The following is a 15,839-nucleotide window of genomic DNA, read 5'->3' as shown; positions in this document are numbered from 1 at the left end:
ACAGTTAAAAGTAAAAAATATAACATGGAACAATTTAACAAATGTTAATAACAAAAAGTGTGCAAATGAAGTTGGCTCATGCGATAAACTCTGATAGGAGATAGCGTGAATCGTGCAGTTAGTTTCCAGCTAAGATAAGATTATCATGCGTGGAGTTGGTTTTCAGCTGAGATAAGATTATCATGCGTGGATGTTGTATTGACCAACGATCATGAATAACGTATGATATGGGATGCTACATCAATATTCCCCCTCAAGTTGGAGCTGGCAACTGGATGACGCCCAACTTGGAAATGAGTTCATGAAAACGATCTTTCCCAAGAGGCTTAGTAAACACATCCGCAAGTTGATGTTTGGTAGAAACATGATGTGTAGAGATTAATCCATTCTGTATCTTTTCAGGAATAAAATGGCAATTCACTTCAATGTGTTTAGTGCATTCATGAAAAACATGATTCGCAACGATATGCAAGACAGATTGATTGTCACAGTAAAGTTGCATGGGGTGTGTGTGAAAAACCAAGGTCTTGAAGTAATGCTCGTAACCAAACCAGCTCACACGTAGCGGTAGCCATGGTGCGATATTGACTCGGCAGAAGATCTAGAGACCGTGTGCTGCTTTTAAACCGCCATGAGATGGAATTTCGACCCAGAAAGACAAGATAGCTAGTAACTAAATGGCGTGTTGTAGGGCAAGTGTCCCAATCCGAGTCACAGTAAGCATATAATTGTAGATCATTATGGGACTGCATGAGAATGCCTTTTGCAGGGGAGGACTTTAAATATCGAAGAATCTGGAAGGCGGCGGCTTGATGTGTTGTCCATGGGGTTTGCATAAATTGGCTTAAGAGTTGGAATCAATATACGATATTTGGTCGTGTCATGGTCAAATAAAGAAGATGCCCAACTAAGTGACCATATAGAGTAGAATCTAGTAATGGATCTCCATCATCTGGTGTGAGTCGACACTTCTGATCTATAGGGAATTCAAGAGGCTTTGCCCTAAGTAGTAGGGGTGGCAAAATCTGACACGACCCGCCAACCCGGTTCTTAGCCGAGTTCGGGTTTGGCTTAAACGGGTTCATGTCGTAAACGGGTCGACCTGCCTAACCCATTTATTAAACGGGTCTGTTTCGTGTTAGGGGTATGCCAACCCGCCAACCCGGCTGACCCGTTTAATAAACGGGTTAGGCAGGCAGGTCAACCTGTTTACCCGAACCCGACCCGCCAACCCGCCTTCCAACCCATTTACCCAACCCCAACCCACTCGCCAACCCGTTTACTCGAACCCGACCCACCAACCCGCTTACTTGAACCCGACCCGCCAACCCGCCCGCCAACCCGTTTACCCGACCCAACCTGTTTATTAAACGGGTTAACTGTGTCGTGTCAGGTTACTCATTTAATAAATGGGTCAGGTTCATGTTTTCCACAGCCAACACGTTTAATAAACAGGTCGGGTTCATGTTGAGGTATGCTGACCCGCCAACCCAACCCGATTGCCACCCGTACCAAGTAGACCAGCATCAGACAACATATCTAGGAGATATTTGCGCTGACTGAGGAAAAGTCCAGATGGAGTGCGTGTAACTTCGATGCTGAGAAAAAATTTAAGTTCACCTAAATCCTTAAGAAGAAACTATGTATGTAGATAGTCCTTGATTTGAGAAATCATCAAATCATTGCCCCCAACGATGATGATATCATCAACGTAGACGAGAATAATGATGAAACTATTAGAGGTCTGTCGCGTGAACAAAGTGTAGTCAACCCGAAATTGAGTGAAGTGAGCATCCTTAAGAGCGAAGGTAAGCTTCATAAACCAATTGTGTGAGGATTGCTTCAGTCCATAAATGAATTTATGGAGGCGGCAAACTTGATCTTCGCCTTTGACACAAAAGCCAAGAAGAAGTCGCATATAGATTTCTTCATGTAAATCACCGTGTAAGAACGAGTTATTGACATCCAACTGATAGAGAAACCATCCTCTCATAGTTGCCAAGGAAAGTAAACATCGAACAATAGTAAGTTTTGCGACCGGTGCAAATGTGTCATGATAATCAAAGACTTCAATTTGCGTGTAGCCTTTTGCAACAAGTCACGCTTTATAGCGCTCAATAGAACCACTTGCTAGGTGTTTAACTTTATACACCCAACGACAACAAATGAGGTGTGTGTTGGGAGGTAAGGTGACAATAGAGGTATGATTTTCTTCCAGAGCCCGAATTTCATTTGACATAGCCTCACGCCAATGCGGATGTTTAACTGCCTTGCCAAAATGTCTCAGTTCTTCATTGAAGAGAAGAGATGAAATGAAAGCAACATCGGATGGAGAATGAAGCGATTGATAAATATCAATGGGATATCGACACTTGGAAGAATCAGTTTGCGAGGTGCGGGGCAGACTGTGTGATTCTGGTGTGAGAGCCAAGCATACATAATCTTTGAGGTAGGATGGTGCAAAGCGAACACGTTGTGATTGCCGCATGGGTTGTTGATCTGCCGAATTCAGATCATGAGATGGAGTTGTAGTAGCTACAGGGTAGTTAGCCAGGTCAATGGGTACGATGGAGAGATCTGAATCATCATTGTCAGGAAATGGAAGTGGCATAACGATGAGGGTATCGACGTCCGCAACATGACCTTGGAAAGGGAAGACCTTTTCATAGAAAATGACATCGCGACTAATGAATAATTGCTTTGTTTTAAGGTCAAAGACTTTATATCATTTTTGGTCGATGGGATATCCAACAAACAAACATCTCCTGGTGCGAGAGGAAAATTTATTTTGGTAGGCATCAATTTTTTTTTTGCAAAACAAAGACATCCAAACATCCGTAAATGATGATATTGGGGTTTGTGACTAAAGAGTAATTCATAGAGCGTTTTGTTGTTCAATAGTGGTGAAGGGAAATTGTTGATCAAGTAGACAGAAGTAAGAATGCATTCACCTCAAAAAAAAATCAGAAGATTGGATTGAAAGCGTAAGGCTTGGGCCACTTCTAAGAGGTGTTGATGCTTACGTTCAACCCACCCATTTTGTTGGGGAGTCCTGACACAAGACTTTTGATGATCAATGCCATTTTGATGAAGAAAATGTTGGAAACAACGAGATCTAAATTCAGTGCCATGATCACTACGAAGGCATTTGACTGAAGATTGAAAGAAATTGTGAACTAAGGTGCAAAATTGTTGGAAACAATAAAAAGTCTCAGATTTATCTCATTAAGAAAACCCAGGTGCAACGAGAGAAATCATCAACAAGGGTAAGAAAAAAATGAGCCTCTGAATGAGATGGTGTTTTGTAGGGGCCCCAAATGTCACAATGCACAAGATCAAAGGGATGATCATGTCGACTCGAACTAACAAACATCACAAACATGTTGAGAATCAAAAACAAAGTCTGAGACAAATTTATTTAATAAAAAACTTTGATCACGTGAGGGATGACCCAGTCGCATATGCCAAAAGATGCCTTTATTTGATGTAGAAGTTGTCAAAGCATGATGAGTTTTTGGAATCATAAAATGGTAAAGGCCATCACATAGTCTGCATGCTCCAATCACCGTTTTCTTCAAAGGGTCCTGAAAGATACAAAAGGAGAAAAAGAAAGTAGCTACACAAGGAATAAAAGAGACTAACTTTGGGACAGATAAAAGATTGTAATGAAAGTTAGGTATGCACAAAACATCAAAAAGGGTGAGGTTGGAATATAGATTGACATTTCTCGTATGCATAACAGGAACTTTTTCACCATTAGAAAGGCTAATGGAGCGTGGTTTAGGCAAAATTGTAATATTAGAAAGAATTTGAATGTGGGGCATCATGTGGTGTGAAGCCCCTGTGTCAATGACCCAAGGAAAAAAAGAGTAGAAAGATGAATCACCTGCCAAGTTGGCGGAGGCTGGTTTGACATCAACATTAAGCCAAGAGGCAATTTGTCCAAGTTGATCCTCCGTAAGTTGTGAAAGTTTAGAAGTAGATTTGGATTCAGGTGGATTTATTGTAGGATCTTGTTGTGAAGATACATTAGCTGAACTATGATCTGTATTTTTGGAGTTGGAATTAGCCTTTGGGTGGTGTGGTGGATAGCCATGAAGCGAATATCACTGATTCTTGATGTGGCCTAATAGACCACAATAATCACATTTTGGGTGTGGCTTGTTAATTTTGGTGGAGGAACGGTTGACCATGGGACGTGATGAATGATACTTAGCCGAAAGCGCTAGATTATCATTCGCTCCACCACTCAGTGGCATGAGTAAATGTTGAGTTTCCTCCTGGAGAATCATGGAATAAACTTTGCTAATGTTTGGAAGGGGTTCGATAGTCAATATGTGACTTTAGAGTGTAGAAAAAGTTTCATTCAACCCCATGAGAAATTGATAGACCTTTTCTCGTTCAAGACAAGTATTAAAGTCTTTGAATGCACCACACATGCATGTTGGAAGAGAGGAATATGAGCCGAGTTCATCCCAGAATGTCTCGAGTGTGGTGAAATAAGCAGCAAGAGAACTCTATTCCTAGCGATGATCTGAACTGAGTTTCTTCAATTGGTAAATTCGAGTGGCGTTTACTTGAGAAAAATATTCTTCTAAATCCACCCAAACATCAAGAGCCGTGTCCGCATAAATGATGTTGTTGGCGATGTCTTTGGAAATGGCATTAAGAAGCCAAGATAGGACCACGTCATTGCACTGACACCAAGATGAAAAATCAGGTGATGAACTGATCGGATTGGGGAGGGAGCCATCGATGAACATGAATTTGTGTTTGGAGCTAAGAGCCATCCGCATAGCATGCCACCAGGTCGAATAATTGTCACCCATAAGAACAGAAGAGACAAGCATTATTCCAGGGTTATCAAAATGATGCAACAAGTATAGTGACATAGCATCAGTATGTGATTTAGAATGTGATGATGAAATTTGATCGACCATGGCAAAAAATAGATGTTACGTCTTAATAAAGATAGCTGATGATAGTCTTACTTAGCAATAGGATACCGAGATCAAATGGATCTTGGCCGCTCTGATACCATGTGAAGTGTGATGTTGCTCAGAAGACTAAAAAACAATCTTCATTGATGAATGTTGCAGATATATAGGAGGTTATAATTAGTGGAGATACACAGTAACAGTTAAAAGTAAAAGATACAACATGGAACGATATAACAAATGTTAATAACAAAAAGTGAGCAAATGAAGCTGGCTCATGCGATAAACTCGGATAGGAAATAGCGTGAATCGTGCAGTTGGTTTCCAACTGAGATAAGATTATCATGTGTGGAGTTGGTTTCCAGCTGAGATAAGATTATCATTCATGGATGTTGTGTTGACCAACAAGCATGAATATCGTATGATATCAGATGCTACGTCAATACCTTTCAAGAGTGCCAATTTATGTGCCACTCTCTTTTGATTCTACTTGCATAAATTTATTTTCATTGCTAGTGCTATTAGGATCCTCATGAGAATTAGTGGCACTTCACTATTATCAAGGCTATTTATATTATCCTTTAAACTATCCTCACTTGAGCAATGAGCTCTCTCCGTCGTCACTAATTTTCATACAGTTGTAAGTGATTTTATTATCTACTTCTTTTGGATTCAGTATGGTCCAACCCATACACAACCATGGACATCCACTTGAACGTTCCTCCTCTATAATGTCCTCTTTATAGACTTCCTCACATTGATTGATTGTTTTCATGTTCTTTTGTCTTTCCTCATTTTTCGTTTTCACTTCAAGCCCACTCACTAGGTCTTTCCTTTTTACTCTATCCTCATCAATGGAATCTGACCTTTCATCTATAATCTGGACATTTTCTTGATTTAGTGGTTCCAGGCTATAGTTACCAACTATAGTTACATCACTAGATTTCGGTGAGGAGTTACCGAAAACCCATGCAATCACATCCATGTTACTCGATAAAACATGCATACCTTGAACAAAATTGAAATCCTTTTGGGTATTATGGTTTTTAATGATGATCGCAGTGACATTATTTGTATGACGAGCAGTTCGAAGTATTCACATATCACAAATGCTTGAAGTATTTGTTTTCTCAGAAAGAGTTGAATATGTGATAGTGTAGATGGTTGAAATTCATTAAGAATTATGACTTTTCTGTCTTATTATTCGAGTAAGGCAAATGTGGTAGCTGATGCACTTAGCAGAAAGACTAGTGGTGTTCTATCTAGTTGCCTTAGTAGATGATGAAAACTATTAGAGGACTTCATTGTGTGAAGGCCCTTTCTTGCAGGCCAAGGCATGATCAAGCTAGTTAGCCTAGTCGTGCAACCTGATTTTGATTATGCTCATTCTTTCTCCAAACTCTTTTCGGTTTCACTTGATGCCATTACACTTCAAATATTTTTTCATCTTTTCCTTAGATGGAGCAGATCAAACAGATTTTCCATCTTTATGATACAAAGAACATGTTTTACAAAAAGATACAATCAATTCATATTTGATACTTTGCTTTATCACTTTTTCATTGCTGATTAAAATTTTCATCTCCCACACAAGCACGAAACTTGTCGGGACTTCAATGCATATTCTAGCATAAACTACCCTATCTTGCCTCCTTGTGCAATCATCGATTTTCAGAAGAGATGCATTCAGAAATTTTGCTACACCTTTAAAAAACTTTTCATTTCAAAGCTCTATCAATAGATCCGGTAACTGAATTCAAAATTGAACAATCGATGTCAATTCGAGACACCATTCTTGGCCAGGTTTCCATCTATTGCTGATCAACATTCTTCCTGACCCTTTCGTCATAATCAGCCTCATGTCTTCCTCTTTCTCGACTCTAATAAAAAATAGTTCATTTTTACTAGACGAGAATTTGATATCGAAGATGCCTGACCATAGCCTTGGTAGGATCTCAAAAATATAGTTGAACTCCATTCACTTTTTCTCATCTTCTCCACTCAACAGACCAGCTATAAGAGTTGTTGAGTTCGGTTTCAAAAGGTCCTCATATCGATCATCCGGAATGTATAACATCTTCCGATCTCCCACCATCATCGAAGCAAAACCTTCAATCTGATTATTCGACTCTACACCTTTGTTACCAACCACGTCTGACCAAGATCTTACCTTCGACACATTAGCAGAGTTGAATGCCAAATTGCAGCCTCCTCCTAGAAAACATATTTTTCTCCCTTGTTCTCACCTCTCTTCATCGCCGAGACAAAAAAAATACTATCTGTCAAGTCCAAGATATTTGCAATTTTGGTGGTTTGAGTTTCAATGAAACTTTGCATATAAATTTATGCGAGAGAGTGAGTTTTCACATAAAAAAAGCTGTGATTTTGGATTTAAGTGGGTATGGGATATAACTAAATGCCTAAATTTGCAGTTGCAAAAGGTAAAAGGGTCTTAATGATGTCAAGATATTTGAGATTTTGGACTTGGAGAGAATATCAAATTTTTTAGGGTTTTTAGAGAATCAGTCAAATTAATAGTATAGTATGGTCATTTTTCATTTTGAATCTCACGTACTGTCGTGAGGTTGCCGATTCTCTGAGTTCTTTTAGAATCACTCTCTCAATCCCATGAGAGAGTGATTCTAAAAGAGCTCAACCAAACGTCCCCTCAGTTTACCTTACTGAGCCCTGACAAGGCCAAATGAGTTGATCAAGCTTGTCACTTAAATCTCATTCAAGATGGAATCTGAAGCATATTCACAAACCACGTTCTTTAAAAATAACAAGGGAGAATCTTTTAAAAAAACAAGTTTTTCTTGGTAAAATATCAGAAAAATATTGATGCATATAAATACATAAAATATAAAAATAATAACAAGAACCTTAACAATATAAAAACTAGGGAAATTTTGCTTTTATCATGTTATGATTGGATTAAAGGATAATATTTTCAAAATAAAACACTATATTTTGAAAAATATTGTTTTTTTTGTATATATAACATCACCGATAGTTTGAAAATACTGCAATATTTGTGACTATAAATTGAAGTAAGAAAGATTGGCTTTTGCCACCAACTCAGAGCATGCTTAGCACCTCAGAAAATTCTAATGTGAACCATCTCCTAATAGTAGGCCAGCATGGGCTTGTCTATTTTAGGTCTTTCAAAGGGTAACCCAGCCCCAAACACTATAATGATCCCTTACAATTTTTTTATTTTTTTAAGGCCAAGGCAAAACCCCTCAGTCACTGGCTTCCAATTGGTCCCTCTTGTCTATTGGGGAGTAAGTCCATATGTGGAGAGAGAAGGCTTCCATGGGTCTTGAACTCATGGCGTCTTGTCAACTTGGTGACATTTATAAATCTCCCCTACCAGAGGAGTTGAGCTCTTCTAGGCACACTTTTTATTTATAGTATCAGTTGCAAGTAAAACTGCTGAAATCCTGTGATAAGCTAAATATACAGTTGTGGCAAGTAGAGGTGCACAATGAGTCAGGTTAGCCCGAGCTCGACTCGGTCTAAGACGGATATTATAAAAGAGTCATGCCTGTACATAAGGCACAGGCTCAGTTGAACAAACGAGCTAGGTTCAGTTTTAAGTCTCGGCTCGTTTGAACTTGATTAAGCTTGCCTGAATAGTAGTACACCTGTCATTTAAATATAATATATTAAAATAATATTGTGGATCTGAACCGTTGATCTTATAGTGATCAACGATTTAGTAGTAGTCCAGAAAAACCCTCAAGAGTTGAGAATAGATAGAGATGAGGGTTAGTTAAGGTTAGGGTTTGTTGACTAGGTGTGTAATTAGATCAGGTATACCTGACTCGACCCGACTCTCTGAACCAAATATACCCGACCCAAACCGATTTTAGTGAACCCCATGGGTTTGGTGTAAAGCCCATGATATTTCTGAGATAATATTATATGATGTGTTTTAGTTAATGAAATTCCTAGTATGATTACGAGAATTTATCATAATTACATATATATGATATATGAGGCCTTAAATCGCGTAAGTGAGATGAACACAACGATCAAAGGTGATCCGTGATGAATTAACTTCTAAATTTTTTAAGGTAAATTCACAATGTATATATTTAGTTTATCTCCAAATTTGAGGCCCAAATAAATAAAAAACCTTGTTATTTAATGTGAATTACTGGGAAGCATATATCGATAAGATGGGGGTCGTAACGAGAGCAAATTTCATGAGAGATGAATTTTTCTTGAGATATGCTTCAAAAAATCTAATTATAATTGATAATTTAAGAATGAAAATATGTGGTGATATTTTATTTTATTTTATTTCATTTAAAGAAATAATAAGAAATTATATATATATATATATATAATGGTATTCGTTTTGAGCTAGGTTTGACTTGGGGAGGGTTGACCAAGCCTTTGGTCGACCACTCTTGGCAATATTGGATGTCCCTAGCCATGAAGACTAGCTGGTCAAGTTGGCCAGCTAGGACTATGGCAATCTTGTAAGAAATAGAGTATGGTTTAAAGGGAGGGTCATGATTCGCCCTACCTATAAAAATGACCTCATGATGATGCATGGGGCATCATCATGAGGGTGGGGCGCTCCTCCAAGCATTAGCATGGGGTTGCGCCCCATGAGATTTTTGAAATCCCATCTTGGCTCTTTCCAAGAGGGATCATTGATGAGTAGGGAAGCTCTCATTGGGTGCATGGGGCGACAGCCCCATGGCACCCTTGTAAATTTTATTAGCCTTTTTAAATCCTAAGGGGCGAGTGGGGGATGTTGGGCGGCTATGGAGGAGTGTGTTTTACCCCAGCCATTCATCTCCTGCAGATTAATCCCAGACCTTGGTTCATTAAGCAATAGAGTAAAAAAAAATTAATGAAAGGAGAGAGAGAGCACTTTTGGAGTTGGCGAGTGAAGCATCTCTCTCTCTCTTTCACTCTCTCATTCCCATTTTCTTTCCCTCTCTCATTCTCACTCTCATTCCCTCTCTAGCCGTGTGGTGTGGATTAGCCACCACTTGCGTGGAGCCCTTGCAACCAAGCCTCACCTTCAACCGAATCAAGGTGAAGTTTCAACACCCCTATTTCTCATTTTTTTTCTCTTGGAAAAAAAAAAGACACATAGCTTGAATCATGAATCCATGAAGCCCTTTTTGCATCCGTGCATGCATGGTTTCTCGGTGGATTTAGTTGTTTACTTCTTTTATTATTGTGTTTGAGCATTACCTCTATTTTCAATCCATGAAAAGAAAGAGGATGCTCCAAACGAATAGATGGTCATTTTTGCGCATTCCCTCTCATTTTGCATGTTGTTCCAAAATTTTCTTTTCTCTTCTTCTTTCAATTCAATCTATACACTTGCATTTTTTTGAGAAACTTCCAGTTTTACTAATGCTTTCATGTTTTATTTTCGTGCCTTGTGCTTGCTTGAGATCGCGCGAACCTTTTTTTTTGTTTACCTTCTTTTTATTTCGTGTAGTTGCAAGGTTTGGTTGGTCTGTCCCCTGTAGGGACAGACCTAGCTAGGTGCACCCTGATCCAAGCAGGGCTCGTCCAGGTGCACCCAAGCTCTTTAGCTTAGTCCCTACTTCTCTCTTGGTGTGCATGGCACGTCACCGGGTACCGAAGGCACTCGAGTGGTCTAGCCATCTTGGGAGCCTGGTCTAGACCTCTGCCCTATGGAAGAGTCTGGTCTGAACTCATAGGTTCAGACCAGTGAGTCTGTCAGACCGAGTGGTTTGGTCTAGAGGACCAGACCGTAGACCCAACCTTCATCATTTTGGCCTTGGCGACATAGTGGCCACCGGGTGCTAGTTGCACCCGGGTAGCCCCGACTCTGGGCTACTGAATTCTGACATGCGTGTCTGGTCTGAACCATGGGTTCAGACCAGAACTTTATCAGATCTAAAGGTCTGGCCCAGAGGACCAGACCAGTGGCCCCCTATTACTGTGTTTTTGCCTTGGCGCCCTTTTTGCCACCGGGAGCTAGTTGCACCCGGGTAGCCTGCAGGACTGGGCTCTTTGCTCCAAGCCTGCTGCTGCATGGCAGACCCGGTCTGAACCCCCTGGATTCAGACCAGGGGTGGTCCTAGTCTGGTCCAAAGGACCAGATCCAACCCTCTTTTCCCCACGGTTTGCTCCTTTTTCCTTTATATGGGTGCGAGCTTGGGTGTCGGGTGCTAATGCATCCAGGTGAGCTAACCGAACCTGATGGGCCCTAGTCCGGACTGCACATCGAGTGCAATTCCTGGACTGAACCCTTAGGTTCAGTCCAGTGCCACTTGTGACCCTTTGGGATGGGTCTTGTCTTGGTTGGAACACCCGGACTGCACCAGTCCGGGGAGTTCCAATCCGCCCACTCTTGCAACACCACCCCCTTGGTGGGATCTAAGCAAGGGTGAGCTAGCGAAGTCCGGTCCCATTTGGACCAGACTAGGTTGGATCCTTACTGCTCGCTTTATGAGCACAACTATTCCCTCATTGCCGCAAACTCACTGAGCAACCCATTGAAAATAAATAAAGTGTATATATATATATATATATGTGATGGTAAAAGAAAGAATGTGAGTTAAACTGCGAACATATGGAAGTTGGAATGTGTGGGTCTGCTGTCCAGCAGACCTAGTTGGACTTTTGGCACATTGTGTGCCTTGTTCAAGTATATGATTGGTGACCATACAGGCCCCATTTATTGTTCCAGATGCATTGGTACTTCGTACCTTATGTTTGTCATTCGGGTAGCCGAATTGGCGTTTGGGTTCAGGGTAAACCCCGTGTTTCTCCGCGGTCCCGTCTTGGCAGCATAAGTATGGGTTATCGGGTGAGCTTTACGCTGCTCACAAGTACATAAAGATTTTCTCCGTCTTAAGCTCCCGACAGTTACGCTTAAAAACATCGTATCAACATCTTTGGGTTCCGCAAGTGCGGTAACCGACCGTGGTAATGCTAATGTAATTCCCATAAGTTGGGAATATTCTAGACTTCGTTCTCGACACGTAAGTATGTCGAATTCACAAATCCTCTTATGGAATTTGTTCCACCTTGTCAGCACCAGGGTGAGATATTTGGTGAACATTATGTAACCCATTGGTATATATATATATATAATTGTCCTCCATATCGTATTTGCATCATTTTTCCCGCAAGTGCGGCGACCAACCGTGGTGATGCGAATGTAATTCCCATACGTATGGAAATATCTTAGTTTCAATCTTAACATGGGAGTGTGTCAAAATCATGAATCTTTCCTATAAAAGTAGCCTCGCTATGCGAGAATTGCCAATTTATGACATTTGAAGTTCTAACTGCTTGAAATTTATAATTATAAGCTTGCAATACTTGTTTCAGCTTAATGTACATGCAATTATGATTACGTTATGCTCTTTGAATTGTATATCTCTTGAAATTGTGGAATTGTACACTCACTTGCACATTCTCATGTAATTGAAATGTGTTTTTCTAGATATGCATATGTATCTTTGCCTTTGTTTCATAATTGTGTGATCAATTTGAGAAAAAGGTGATATTTAGTTTCGCACTTGCACGTAGCACATCTTGACACTTGTACTACTTAGTACGTACCATGATAGAGTACACTTTGGTCTCGTGCTTGAGGCATTGATGTGTGTACGAAGTGCACATTATACATAAGAGGTACAAAATGACACAGAAACTTGAACACCATAGGGTATGAGTAATACACTGTTGTGTTTTTTTTAGACTCAGTTGGAATCTTTGGGTGATGGCCCCTTGTTCGTGACTGAGCTCACGTATGTCTATACCTTAGAAATGAAAATAATAAAATGGTGTTATGATCGCTTTCACAGGCGATGTGCTCTTGCTAGCCGTGTGAGGCTGAGCACGTGAATGGGCAGGCTAAGTTCTCATTTGCGTACCCCGCAGGGACCACGAGGCATAAATACCTCGAAAGGAGGGATGACTTGATAAATGAGCCTAAGAAAGATAAATCGTCGTGCTCCATTCACAAAATGGTTCACCTTAGAGAGGGTAGATGGTACAACCCTGAGTGACTAGTCGTTATTACGACACGTGTTTTGACAAGAGCTATAGCATCCTTTGACCTTCAGTCACTCAGAGTTAGGGAGTTCAAGGTGACCTTTTAAGGTACCTCACTACTGCAGTAGTATGAATTGCAATCCTTACCTATGCAAGGGTTTCTCTCAGTTGCGCGTTGCTCGTATGAGGTTTACTCGGTCTGTAGCATCCCGGGTTATCACATTTGAATTTGAATAACAAATGTCGGGTGCATAGCTCACAGAATGCAAAGTTCTTTTGCGCGCCCAAAGGAGTAATCAGAAGAACTTAAATACTAACCAATCACGGCTAACATACCTTAGTGGTTCCTTACTTGCTACTTCATTTTACTGCTCTTGTTCTGTTCTACTTATTGTTCTTAGCTGCTTGCAGTTGTTAGTTCCCTATTTTTCTGTTACTGTCTATTGTACATATACTTTTGTTGTTACGTAGATTCGTATCATGTACACTTACCTGACACTTGCGCACATGTATATGTTGTCACATGTTTCATGCTATAAACATGTTTTTCCTTTAAGAAATAGATATATGATATTGTTGATTCTTCACCACCTCGCAAGAGTGCTGACCCCATTTTATGGGGATACAGGTGATGAATAGGTACAACGGCGATGTGACGGCACACGGTGGAGGCTTGAGGACCCACACTTAGCTGCAGATTCTGACTCTTTGTTGGTTTTGAGGGTTTTGAGAAGATGTCCCTCTTATTTTGGAGAGACTGTTAGATTTGATGTACCCTTGTCTCATTTTGTATTTAATACTTTTGGTTGTATATTTTGGACTTGTTGGATATGTATCACTTACCTGTGGCCCGCTCAGACTTGCGGTTTTGTTACTATGGTTTACCCATTTTTTCTTGATTTTTGTTGTTTATCGTAAAACCATTTTAAAAAAAATCTTAAAAAAAAAAAATCAAATCAAAGGATTTTTTCAAGGTCGGGGTTTGGGGTGCCACATTCGAGTCCAATCCAAATATAGACACACGATGAAAGCAGGTTGGGCCTTGGGTGTTGAAAATGAAGACCCAAACCATTTTGTATACCAGACCCAAATGGTTCTCCATATTGTAAACCTGAACTGACTTGAACCTGACCTGATTATGTACCCAAACTCATTTTGTAATTGATAAATATTAAATATTATATAATCAATTAAATATTTAAAGATGTTGATAAACTTGGAATTAATATGCATTACCTTTTAGTGATCAGCACTTCAATTCATTTCTTTTAGATACTTCTTACTGCCCTTTTAGAAATTGTGGGGTTGATTTGAATCTCAAATCTAATACTCGAGAGCTCATTGAATTTGATACATTTTGAATATTAAATATCATTAATGTCCTTTTATTCTAACTTAAAATGATTGGTTAGTATGAAAACATTTTTTATATTTAAAATTTAACATTATTTAGAATAATTAACAAACTTCTTGTTTGTTAAAATATAAATTAATAGTTGGTTCCATTAATTTACATATTCTTTAATTATACCTAGAATGCCAATTATATCAAGACCCGAGCTAAACCCTGAACCCATTAAGACCCAAACCCATGATACTCGTACCCATTAACCCATATGGGTCTACTTTTTTTAGTCATACCCAAACTCTAACTTGACCCGATTAAAAAATAGGTCTATTGAAAACCCGAACTCCTTAATCCATATGGGCTAATATAAATTTGTCATACATTAGGCGCTATATGTAAATAACTGTAAAACATATAACGTTAGCCAATAAAAAATATGACAAAAATATCTTCCTCCCAGCCCTCAAGAAAGCACTACAAGCACGAGGCCAAAGCTCTACATTTGTAATTTAATTTTTTTTTTGGTTTTTAGAGAATATTGGAAAAGATACTGTACATACTTTTATCGTATCTTGCAATAAAAATGTGATATTTTCAAAATAAGCGATTTTGAAAATATAATGTTTAAATGGTTTCTTGAAAACATTTTCCTTTGTCAAGCTGCCATCTTTTCCTCTTGCCTCTCCGATCCTCTAGCATAATCATATCATACAATATATAAAAGCAAAAACAGAGGTATTGGATGCCGAAATTTGGATTCTTTATGACACACATGTCATGACCTTTTGGTACGTACTTGTAAATTTGTCGAGACATTTGTGTACTTTTTAAGTAGGTATATAAACTACCCTCTCTACTTTTCTCTTTCTTTTTCTCATCAGCCTCTAAACAGGTAAGTTATCTCTCCCCTTGGGTATCTCTCTATCATAATTCCTCTCTATGAGGTAAGTGGTATAAGTTACCTCTCTCTCTCTCTCTCTCTCTCTCTCTCTCTCTCTCTCTCTCTCTCTCTCTAAACCGCGAAGTTATCCCTCTCCTTAGGTAACTGTCTCTCTATCCTAACACCTTTCTCTCTAATAGGTTTTCCTTTCTAGACATACTTAATTGGTTAAGTATACATAAATGGAATGGCATATGGTGAAAATCAGTTCCAATTGTCTTTATGACCTTGATTGTTCCTTTGTGATCTTACAGTCCTTTGGCAGGAGGAAATGGGTATAATAGAATCTAGAGCACACAAATACAAATGCCACTAAGAGCAAAGAGCACAAGCCACTAAAGGCAAAATACAAAAGCCACTAAAGGTAAAACACATAAGCCACTAAGGGCATACACAAGAATATAATTTAAAAATAATAAATTTATTAAACTCAAATGATTAGGAAAAGCATAAGATGAGCCAAAGACCCATATATATACACTTCTCATAAAGCTAATATTTTATTCATATTTGCATTGTAGAATTTCTCTGAATACCAATAATAATCTTGCTGGAATGTTGTAAGTATAAAGCAATCCCATTGTCTATGCATAGGGAAATGAAT

Source organism: Nuphar pumila, chromosome 13, assembly GCF_984573655.1.
Source record: "Nuphar pumila chromosome 13, dmNupPumi1.hap1.1, whole genome shotgun sequence".
NCBI lineage: Eukaryota > Viridiplantae > Streptophyta > Magnoliopsida > Nymphaeales > Nymphaeaceae > Nuphar > Nuphar pumila.
This window is presented reverse-complemented; position numbering follows the sequence as displayed.